Raw genomic sequence first — 12,159 nt, forward strand, 5'->3', positions numbered from 1 at the left:
CCATGGCCACAAGAAACCCACAAGGTTGGACAGGGCTTGGAGCACCCTTGGATAGTGGGAGGTGACCCTGCCCATGGCAGGGGTTGGAACAGGATGGGCTTTAAGGTCCTCTTCAACCCAAACTGGTCTGGGATTCCATGATTAAATTAGCGAGAGAAATAACACCAGAAATTACAGAAGTTGTGTCCTACCGTGGCCATGAGAAGACCCAAAATTGTCACCAGCAGACTTTGTACCTGGTGGCACATCTTCTGCCCTTTGGAAGACATCCCAATGATGAATAAAAATCCAGGGAGCTTCCCTGGCTGGTGAGGGGAAGTGATGGCTGCAAACCCATTTGGCCACGTTCCCATCTTCTCATTCCTTTTTTGCCTCAGCTCCCATCCTGGGCAGCAGCCCTAGGCCAAGAAGACAAGTGAAATAATAATAATAATGGGGAAAAAAAAAAGAGTCCTTGGCTCATTAAGAGCATTTAAGCAGATGTTTAACTCTAAGCAGCCTTAAAATATTTGCTGAGCTTAGACTAAGTTTAATTTCAAGCCCCGTTTCAAACCCATCCTGTGATGTTTTATTCTATTTGGCACTCATTAAACACAAAGTATCACATGAATATCATCAGCACGAGTCAACGAGTCACACACCGGGGTGTCACCCATCACAGCAATGCTTTAAATTCCATTTGAGAGCATCTCTTCCTTGTCATCAGATCTGAGTGACATGTGGGGTGTGACAGGATGCTGGCCCCTCTCAGGTATGGTCAGCTGAAGGGACACAGCTCTTGGGGAATTTCCGTGCTCAATTTGCTTTTTTCTGCTCTTGTTTTAGATGCATTTCATAACAGTACTCTGCAGAGAGAAGAAAAATTGCCAAAAATTACCAAAAAATTATCTGTGATGCCCAGTTCTGTACAAATCCAACTACTCTCAGCAAAGCTGAATGTAATGATGGCATTTTGAAATGAATCAATTTGGATGTAGATACATTTTTCATAACTTTCATCCCTTCAGAGCACAATCTCTGCCTCTCTCTCTAACAGCCATGGAGCCCTGCAGGGAGCTGGCTGTGCTTCCCCTCACATGAGCCATGGACTGGACACTTCCAGTCCTTCCACTGTCAGCACAGCTCACAAACCAAAACTATGCCTTAGCATTGCAGCCAGATCCCACAGAAATGAGATTTCCATGAGATTTCCAGCAAGTTTCATAGCAAAGGGATGACCTTGCCTCCTTCAAACTATGCTAATGGTTATCTCATAAAAACAAGGAGCTCTGTGCCTCCGGGCCTGCTGTGGATCCTGCATTGCAGTCCAGGGGAAGGAAATGGGGGATTTCTGCTCCCTAATGCAGGCAGGAAATAAAACCAGTCCTAAACCAGGGCTGGCTGTTGGCAAACACCCAAGGGGGGCATTGTGACCCCTTTGACACCCTCCAGCCAGTGGCCTTGAGGTCAGGGGCTGTTCTCCAAAGGCTGGTGCCATCCCCAAAGGAGACGTGCCCATGCTTTCCATATAGGAAAAGCAGCTGTGGATCAGGACTTGCTTCCATGCTGGGGCCTCAGCTCCTTTTTGACCCTCACAGGCCTTTTCTCCCTGCAGGAACCCAGGAGGTGACCAAAGTCGTGAAGATCCATCAGGTGGTGCCGGAACTGGGACCATCCCTGTCCCCAGAGCACCAGGATGAAGCCGGCATTGGGCTTGGGGAGTTGTGTGGATGGGGATGGGTGCAGGGCAGAGCTGCTAGGGGCACACAGGGCATGAATCTCCTGGTGCCCTTCGCTGGGCAGCTCCATGGCCAGCACTTCCCTGGGAAAGCTGCCCCAGGCAGCTGCTGGGCACTGGCTGGGATTTTGAGAAAGCTGTGGGCAGGAATTAATCCGATTAGGGGAGGAAGTTGCTCCTTTGTGAGGGATTTAGGCTGTGAGAGCAAGCAGTTCCTTGCTCTGGGACTCCTGGGACTCACCAAGGGGGGATGGTCCCCCCAGCCCCTGCCCAGTCCTCACTGCACTGGTACCAGCACCCACCTAGGGGAGGACTGACAGGGAAGATGCTGAAAGCCCTGCAGAGGAACCCAAACCTCCAGGAGCAGTGCCACCCCATCCAGGAGCAGTGCCACCCATCCAGGAGCAGTGCCACCCCATCCAGAAGCAGTGCCACCCCATCCAGGAGCAGTGCCACCCCATCCAGGAGGATGTGCTGGAGGAAGAGCTGGAGAGCCTGTGGGGTAAAAGGGTACATCTGTCCTTCCAGTGCCACCAGCCCTGAGCTGCTCCAGGGACACAATAACTGCTCCAAAGCGTTTTTTTTTAAATTGAGGGAGCAACCCAAACACCAGTAAAAACCCACCCATCTGGAAAAATCCCCCTCTGAGAGGCAGGTGGGATGGTAGAGACAGACAGGGAATACACTTCCCTGCTCCCACCTCTGAGGCTGCTTTTCAGGATCTCTCCAGCAAATCTGCCTCCCCAGCAGCCTTTCCTGCGCTAAAATACCCAGGGCTCCTTCTCCCTGAGGGAAGGAGGGTGTGTGAGGGCACGGCAGCTCCTGGCACGGGGATTTCAAGGGGACATTCGCCGTCCAAGCCCTCTTCGTGCCCAGCATATCAAGCAGCCCTTCCTGCGAGCATTCCTGAGCTCCCGGCAATGCAACACCACCACCTAGCCCCGCGCGGAGCCGGTGCAGGGACACGGGCAGCCCGGGATGCTCCATCCACCCCTGCTCCAGGGCAGGGCAGCACTTCTGCTTCGGGTGCCAAGGGCACGAAGAAAAATGCAGTGACTCCGTGACTTATCCCGTGAATGTTTCCTGGAGATGTCTTTAAGGAGCATTCCTGGGTTTGTTTCACTGCATGGCACGTCCTCCTTTCCCTGGCACATACTCCTTTGCCTGGCACGTTATTTGGGAATGCTGAGGGGATGTGGGAGGCATCAGAGGTGCCCAAAGCCAGACCCACACTCCCCCCCCCCCCCCTTCATTTCTCATATTTTACATTCCCAGGACATTCCTGGTCACCAAACTCCCTCCAGCTGTAAATACCTCCCCGGAGAAAATGCTGCACATACCCCACAGCCTGAAAATTCCCAAAACTGACTCTTCAGCAGTCCTTTCCTAAAGCAAACATGGGCTGTATCTTGGGATAGGTGTGGCTGGGAAATGATGGGTGTCAGGGATCTTGTCTGGGATTTGGACAAGGCTTGGAGCTCGAAGGATGCTCTGAGAGATGTGTGCTGCTGCTGAGGGCTTGTGCCTTGTCCTGGGGGATGACAATGCCAGGCTCATCTGCCTCAGGTTGTGAAGATAATTTCCACTTGGACCTGCAAGAGACTCCAGGCTCTGGTGAGGCATCAGCAGCAGCCCAAGGATGACAAATTCCCTGCTCTCCTCCACCTGAGATGATGCCTTGTGCAGGCTGACCTAGAGCAGAGACTAGACAGAGCTAAAGAATAAAGCAGGGATTTATTAAAAGGCCTCAATGGATGCACCTTGGGCAGCACAAGAGCCCAGCCAGGGCTACACCCCAGGTGAACCCAAAATGGTCACAAAGTGGATGACCAGTCACAGGGTCTCTCACTTTTATAAACTCTGGTCCATTTCCATATTGGAGTTAATTGTCCAGTTATAGCTTCAGGTTATGAAGTCCCATCCTTCTTGTTTTTCCTTCTTCAGCCCATGTTGTTTGTGCTCTTAGGCCTGAGATTTGGATCATTTGTCCTTGGTCCCCAGCTGGAGAAGGAATTGTTTTGTCTCCCCGCTCTGTGAAGAGAGCTCACCATCCCCTAACATGAAGCTCAGACCCACACACTAAAGCAGCACAGAATCTGAAAAATATAAAAGCTAAAACCTGAGGCATCAGAGGGATGAGCTGGTCCAGCAGGGATGGGAAAAGCAGGCACTGTAAGAGGCCCAGGGAAGTTTTGCCTCCACAGCTCTCCCTCATTCCAAGTGAGGGGACATCGTGTCCTCTAAACACAAGGACTGGGAGACCTGTACCCACAGCCATGGGATGCTGTGCCCTGACCCAGTGAGTGATGCCCCAGAAATGCCCCCTGAAATGCCCCAGAAAAGGACACTGGGCTGGTGCAATCTCTGCAGTTGCTCTCTGCATATTGATCCCATGTGGGCTGACCTGCAGTATTCAGAAAAAAACACTGCTTCCCAAACCCGAGAAGGGGGAAATACACCTCTGGCAGTGCTTGCAAATCCCTTTTCACCCCTTTTCCTACATAACCCCATGTCATGTGGGCCCACAGGCCTAGCAGGACATGGGGATTTCCTTACTCTATCCCAGCTCAAATCCCAAAGCCCCCAGGTCCCTGGGAGGGTCACAGCCTATGGGGACACCAGCTGCAGCAGAGCTGATCCCCAAAGCTGCTCCTTGGAGCACAGCCTGCTCCACAGCCCTGCTGGCACTCCCTGGAGCACCCTCCAGACCTCCAAAGCCAGAAACCCCTACCCAGGACTTGTTCCATGGTGGAAGTGAGTCCCACCAGGTCCTCCAAAGTCAGAAACCCCCACCCAGGACTTGTTCCATGGTGGAAGTGAGTCCCACCAGGTCCTTCTGGTCTCCAGGCAGTGTCCTGGCCCTGGGTATTCCAAGTGCTGCCCAAACACCTCTGGAAGTTCTCAGGTGCTGGGTGATGTGACACCCCAGAAGGGTTTCTTTGGAAAAGGGCTTTCCTGGGGACTCCCTGCCCATTTGGGATTACCCAAACAACAAACCAAAGCAGCCTGAGAGCTTGTACCCACTGTATGGGACTGGGGACAAACATGGAATTTCCCACTGTGCTTTCACTTCTTATTCCCTTCCCAGAACCTTAGGCAAGGGGATGAAGAAATTGTCTTGGGGTTTGGAAACAAAAGTGATAAAGGTGTAAAATAAAAACTTGGAGAAACTGAGCAGAAATGCAGAGAAGGAACAACTTAGGCTGAGAAGGAGGTGGCAGCAGAGAAGAAGAGGAACTCAAGAGCAGGTGAGGAAGAAGAGTGCGTTGTTTGACCCAGGAGCAAGAGGAGTAGGATTTAAGCTCAAGAGGAGTAGGTTTTAAGCTCAAGGGGAGGTTTTAAGCTCAGAGGGAGGTTTTAAGCTCAGGGATAGGTTTTAAGCTCAAGCAAAGCAATACTGAACACAGACAAGGCACAAGTGGGAAGTGTTGGAGATCCCAGCAGCCAGGTGTGTGTGGTCAGTGGATGTGATGGACCTGAGCAGGGGGAATGTGGCACGGGATCACAGCCACATCCACACTGGTCCTGGAAAAACCCTGGATGCCAGGTAACAGAGATCACCCTGTGGGGGAAACTCTGCCCACTGTGTGAGCTCAGCAAGGCATTTACATTAAAATAATAAATAGAAGGACCACGTGGTACCTTCTTCCCAGCTCCTGCCCATCAGCAGGGCCACAGGGAAGAGTTTGGGCACAGGGAATTCAAACTTACAGCCGCAGACGTGGCCCTTGGCCCTTCATCCAGCTGCACACATCTGTCCTTTCCCTCATGTTTGTCCATTCACCCTTTTTTGGGGAAAAAAAAAAATTATTATTCATGCAATTGGGAGCAAAACAGTAACTTGGGAAAGGCTCTCTGGAACTAACCTAGAGATAGTTGGAGTGACGTAAGGGAATTACTAAAAGAGGTTTTAAAACAACCTCAGTTTATGGGGAAAACTGGTGTAATTACAGTGGTGGCAGTGTCAGAATTAAATTGCTTCTTACACAAAAAAAAAAAAATTACAAAGATTTTACCCAAGGAAGGTGTGGCACAAACAATGAGATTTATTTTTCCTTTTTGCAATGAAAATGAAATTCCAGGCCTTTGTCTGGAAAAATTAGAAATAAATTCATCAGCAAATTCAAAATAAAAATGACGGTTGGGGACAATTTTCAAGCCATGGAAGTAGAGGAATGGTCTCCTGTGTGGTGTCCTGGTGCAACGAGGGTGTTTGTCCCTCTTGGCTCCGAGTTTTGGACTTGCTTTTTAGGATCTCTCCAGCAAATCTGCCTCTCCAAATCTGGCAGCAGTGACCTGGAGCCCCTCCCTGTGGATCAGCTATGCTGGGGAGGGGACACATGCTGGGGACAAGGAAGTGGCAACGCTCTGCCAGCAGCCACTGGATGGTGCCACAGGACCAGGAACGAGCAGCAGCCGCTCTGCAGACCCCCAGGGCTGCTCTGGGCTCTCCTTTTGGGAAGGCCCCAGTGCTGGGGTTCTCCCGAGGTTTGGGACCTGCCTGGTCAGTCACCAAGGAGGAAAAATCCTAGAAATCTTTCCTAGGCGTGATTTCTCCCCTCCTTTCTTCACACACTTGAGCAGTAACAGGGGCTGATAGTGCCAGGAGCTCTGGAGCCTCAGCAGCTCTTCCTGGACATCCCTGGGGCATAGGCACGACACTCTTCCCATGGGATGTGGCATCCCACAGGCTGGGGGCAGCTCTCCACACTGGACACAATCGTGTGTGGATTCTTGATTCTTTAGGAGCTTTCCTTCTCCTCATTCTCCTCTTTCCTCACTCTCCTCTCTGCCAAAGCTCCAGAAGGTGATGGTAGAAGCCTCATTTTCTGCTGCAGGAGGAACCTGGCCTGAATTCACTTGGAGAGAGAACCCAGCCCCAGCTGCTGTGACCTCCCTCCTTTCCTTCTGGAATCAGTGGGAAATTCAGCCCCAAGGATGACTCTGCACCGTGGACATGACAATGTCAGCTTGACCCCTTCCAAAACTCACCTGTATAAATTAAGTTCATTTTCCTCATTCTTTCTGTATTTTTGACATTTCTAGCAGTGCATTTATGATCTTGTTCTCTGCAAAGTATGAAATTTGGGAAGATGTAACAGGGAAACTGGCACTCAATTCCTCTTCTCTTTTCCAACCCATTCCACTTCTGGTTCAGACTCTTACCCTTCCCTATTTCCCACATTTCCAGGTGGGTTTTTATATTAGGAAGCAGAACACACCCGAGTAGGGCTGAGCAGAACAAGGTGAACAAACTTAATTCCTGTAGGGAAAAAAACAACAAGTTTTACGCACAACTGTTCACAAATAAGCAGAAAAACCCGTAGAAAGCTCCAGGTGGCACTGAGAATTTGTTCCATGGAGGGGCTGACAGGAAACCCTGGCTGGCCACTGGTGCTGTCACCATCCAAAACTAATGGGAAAACAAATTCCTGCCCCAGAGAGCAAACAGACAGGAAAAGGGCAGAAAGCAGGAGCTGTTCTGCCTTGTCAACGTGGCAAACCTGGTGCCAAGGCAGGTGCCTGCTCATTCAGCTGCCAGCAAGTGCAAGAATTGCTTTTCTGTTGGTTTTCCCAGCAGTTTTCCTGCCTGAGGTGCTTTTGGTGAGCTTCAAACACCAAGTCCAAATGGTGGTGGAAAAGTGGGGAAAAACTTATAAGTTTGGGAAAGTCCAGAAATAGCTGAGAGCCTTGTGCCAAGAGGAAGGTGGCATTCATCATCTTGACCAGGGAGGCAGTCGAGATGTGGAAAAAGAGGTTCTGTTCCACATCGCGCATCTTGAGCCAGCATGTTCCATGGGAAGCTGGCATCAAATCCATGCTGTTGCTGGGCCCTGCCGGCCCAGGGCTCGCAGGTGGTGCAGGGTGGTGGGTCAGGCTCAGCCCATAGGCTGGGAAACACATCCCTGTCCTTGCTGCTCACCCCCAGAGGCTTTGCCTCAAAGTCAGAAAATCCCAGGGTGGTTTGGGTTGGAAGGGACCTTAAAGCCCATCTTGTTCCACCCCCAGGAACATCTTCCTCTAAACCAGGTTGCTCCAAGCCCTCTACAACCTGGCTTAAAACACTCCCAAAGTTTTGTTAAGTGATGGATGATGCAATCCTTGCATCCTGGTGGGATTTGGAGGAGCAGGGCCTGTCCCACACCCCTGGTTTTCCCTGGGCATGGTTTTCCCTCAGTCCTCATCCCTCTGCCCTGCCTTGGGTGTGTAACCCCATCCCTTCCAAACTGCTCCCCTTAAATTTCCACAGGTTTTTATTTGCCTCCTCCTAATTTTTTAAGTATTTAGCTCAGCACAGCACAGAGGCTTTTCCATGGTCTCCACCAGCTGCTGCCACCTCATTTCTCCTGCCAGAAGTGACTCCTTTGGCTTTATCCTCTCTGGAGTCTCTGGGAACAGTAAAACAAGCCCAGAGCCAGCAAGATAAAGATCTGGCCAATTAAATGCAGGAGAAATCACACAAATCAGAGGGTTTGTGGATTTTGTTTTTCCCAACGACTTTTTCTTCATGAGCTCCTGTTACTGGCAATACTTTTATAAATCATCAATACACAAGGGAATATCAGTAAATATTCAACCCACAGCACTAACAAGCTCTGAATGCAGTACAGCTCTCCCAAAGCTGAAAAAAAAATAATAAAGGAAAACAAAAATCCTATCAAATTTATTCAGCTGGAATATCTCACCCAGAGAGCTATTCTCCCATAATATTTGGGGCAAGCACAGTGTCATAAATCTTAGTGCCATTAATCCATAGACTCATTCATCTCTGTTCAACTCTATAAAAGCAATAACCTTGTCACTATAGGGAGGACGATTGGGCTTTTAATTGCATATAGATTTCAGGAGAGTTCTTATCTCCTAGTCCAATTTGTAGCTCCAGTTTGTCCCTTGGTCAAACTCCATGCAAATCCAGCATGCTCTCACACACTCCAGATGTTGCAGGGGCTTAGAAAGAACCTGTTCAGAGCTGTCAGATAATGCATCCAGCCTTTGCAGGCTCAGCTTTTTTAGACAAGCCTAGATTTAATTAGCTCATCTGAACAGGAAATGCATTTTCAGGAGGACAATCAAATTTATGGAAACAAAACCCCCAACAACTGTTCATGAGTTCCCTGACTCATCTCCCTTGGTTTTACAAGTGCTACCAAATCCATCCCTTGCAGATTATGGTCAATAAAGGCAAAATAAAAGGTTTCTCTTCCCTCCCTCACCAGGAACAGCAGCTGGAAACACTGGATTTACTCACAGGGCCACGTTCTGCAGCCTGTGGGATCTGTTTTTTTCCAGGCTTTACTCAGCCAAGAAACTCCAGAGATCCAAAGCTCCTTGCTGCTGTGCAATTGGTCAAACCAGCAAGCCCAGTTCAGCCCAGCAAATATGGAACTGCTCCTCTCAGCCCACAGCCAGACAGGATGGATTTGGTCCAGCACTGTGTGCTCCACACGTGCTGCTCCTTCCAGCAGCTCCAGCCCCATGTGATGGATCTCAGAGCCCAAATTCACATCCTTGAGGATGAAAGGTCTCCCTGCAATGCATGGCATGGGGGGCAGAGGTTGTGTTTGAGGTGGGTGGCCGCAGGATGGTCCCCAGGTAGCACCTGGGCAAGTGTCCCCTTTCCCTTTGCACTGGCTGTGGATGTGGCTCAGGGGTTTGTGTCCTTCACATAACAGCACTGAGACACGATGAGCTGTCACCAAGGCATTGGGTCATCCTCAGGGTGACCTTCTGGATCTCTAAGTCCAAAAAACAATTTGGGTATCACAATTATGGTTTTTTAGCCTGCTGGGCTGCAGAGGAAAGCTTGGAAAAGGGAACTTTGGCCTCAAAGACACAGAGATTTCCCAAGGAGGTAATTTTACTTTCAGAACTTAGAGGAGACATCAGCTCAGCTGAAAAAGTGATACTTCCATCTGTGTTCAAGACAAGGAATCACAGAATAAAGGAATGGTTTGGGTTGGAAGGGACCTTAAGGTTCATTTGGTCCCACCCCCTGCCATGGGCAGGGACACCTCCCACTGTCCCAGGTTGCTCCAAGCCCCATCCAATCTGGCCTTGGACACTTCCAGGGATCCAGGGGCAGCCACAGCTTCTCTGGGCACCCTGTGGGGTCTCAGGGCCTCAGCACCCTCACAGGGAAGAATTTCTTCTGTACAACCAACCTAATCTCCCCTTTTTCAGTTTGAAGTCATTACCCCTTGTCCTGTCACTCCAGTCTATTGCAAATAACCTCTCTCCATGTCTCCTGTCAGCTCCTTCAGGCACTGGAAGGCCACAATGAGGTCACCCCTGGTCTCTACTCCAGGCAGAACAATCCCAGCTCTCCCAGCCTTTCCTCCCAGCAGAGCTGCTCCATCCCTCTGATCACCCTGGTGCTTCCCCTGGACTTTCTCCAGCAGCTCCAAGTCCAAACTCCGAGTTCTCCCTGCAGCAGGAGCTGCAGTTCCATGGCTGTGGCTGCGGATTCTCCCAGTGCTGTCATTCCCAACAATGATGTTCACCACCTTCCGTGGTGCTGAGAACAAGATAAGGTCCCTTAGGGCCACAAACACAGGAGCAGCTGTAACACCAAGTGTAGTTACGCCACATCCAGGCTCATAAATAAATGATTCTCTGCTCCGGAATGGGATTTTTTTCAGCGGAGTTCACTGCATTAAAATATTTCATCCTGCGAGTTTTCGGCCGAGGCAAGGAAATGAAAACTGATGCTGGGAGATTAGGAGCCCAGTGCGGGCAGGAATTCCTGGATACAGCTCTCTCTCAGCTCCCCATAAGGCTTCTGCCCCTAATCTTGTCATCTACACACCTGCACACATCAAAGTGTGACTGGGAGATAGCTGGCTCGGGGACTTTGTCACATCATTTGTGTAGCAGAAAAATAAAATGTAACTTTCAAAGCTGTTTCCTTGGGAATTTTTTTTTAGTTCTAACTCGGCCGTAAACCTGCATTTCGAATTTTTCTGGGTGTTTTCCTGCCTTTCGCTTTCCCCTGTGTACCTTTCCCTCAGCACCACTTATGTGTTTCCTATCTAAATTAAACATTCCTGGGCTTTTCAGCCCCTTTCCAGTGGAGGCTGAGAACATACCCACAATTTTTCTGCCCTCCTAAGAGCAATGAAGTGTTTAGAAGTGTTTAATCTCTACCCTGAAACTTGCTGCACTCTACTGCTCAGCAAGCCCACCAACAGTCTCTGACTTCAACACATCACTGATTTGGAGTCCCCTAAAAATTATTAACCTGATTGTCTAATATTTTCTCTCATCATGTGATGTTTATAAGGAAATAAAACACCCAAAACTTTTCTTTTTCCCTCAACCACCCATCTGTGTCCAAACTTCTCCCAAGAACATGTAGAACACAACCTGGGGGGCTTTGGCTGAGCAGGAAGGTTGGAGCTGATGAGTTTGACAAGAAGAGAACATCTGGAAACCGTGATTCCGGTCTTTAAGACTTTCTCTTTTTTTAATATTCACGTAAAAAAAAAAAAAAAAAAAAAAAGAAAACAACAACCAACAAAACAAACAAGCAAAAAAAATCCAGCAGGCAAAAAAAAGGCAGAAAATCTAAGTTTATACTGAGAGATACAAACTATGGAAAAGAGTGGCCATGTTTTTAAAATAGAACAGGATCTACCTCTGCAAAATAAAGTCTTCTCTTTTAAAAACAAGTCCTTAAAACAAGTTCTTTGCTGGAACAAAAGGGAGGGTCAGTACTGACATCCCGCAGGGGTTTATCCCTGGTGGCCAACATCCAGCCTGAGCTGCTGTTGGCTAGAAGCTCTTCCCACCCCTCTGCATGGTGGTTGTTTCCTCCAACCACCTGCCAGGTGTCCCCTCCTCCTCTTGTTGACCTTCCCCAGAATCTCCTGGACCTGTGCTGGGCATTTGCCTCCATGTGGTGGTGGAAAGCTGGTGGTTATGGAAACAAAGGTTTGTGGAGCACTGTTTGACATGGGGAGGACGGGGATGCAGTTTGTGCTCACTGGGAGCACAGCCTGATCCCTCTAATCCTCGGAGCCACCAGAGATGCCAGCTCAACTGGTGGTAACTTGACCTTCCAAAGGTCCAACTCTGCAGAAATGTTCAGCCCTAGATTCTGATCCCTCCAAGATATCAAACACTCGGGGAACACCAGCATTTCACCAAAACAATTTTGCCTGAACTGAATTCCTTCAGAGAACTCGTAATCCTGAGGAGTGGTACTCAAGCCCACTGCAGAAAACCTTTTTTTTCTCTCTAACTTATCCCTTTTTTCTATTCATAGGCATTGTCTAGAGTTTTTTAGGATGTGTTCTGGGGCTAGGTGGGAGGACCTGCTAAGAGCTCACAGCTCTCTCTTCCCACAAAAGTTCTGACATATCTCCCTCTTCCCCCTTCAAATAAACTCCCTCTCTGAAGGACTGGCTGGAGGAGGCAACGTTCCACTATGGAGTTAATTTTCC

General features: G+C 49.4%; 1 long non-coding RNA gene across 1 annotated transcript in view; it reads right to left on the reverse strand.

The window, feature by feature from the left end:
• The window catches only part of LOC137480180 (uncharacterized), a 222,304-nt gene that overhangs the window by 160,756 nt on the left and 49,389 nt on the right, over positions 1 to 12,159 (reverse strand). The window lies entirely within an intron of this gene.

This window comes from Anomalospiza imberbis, chromosome 10 (genome assembly GCF_031753505.1).
Source record: "Anomalospiza imberbis isolate Cuckoo-Finch-1a 21T00152 chromosome 10, ASM3175350v1, whole genome shotgun sequence".
Taxonomy (NCBI): domain Eukaryota; kingdom Metazoa; phylum Chordata; class Aves; order Passeriformes; family Viduidae; genus Anomalospiza; species Anomalospiza imberbis.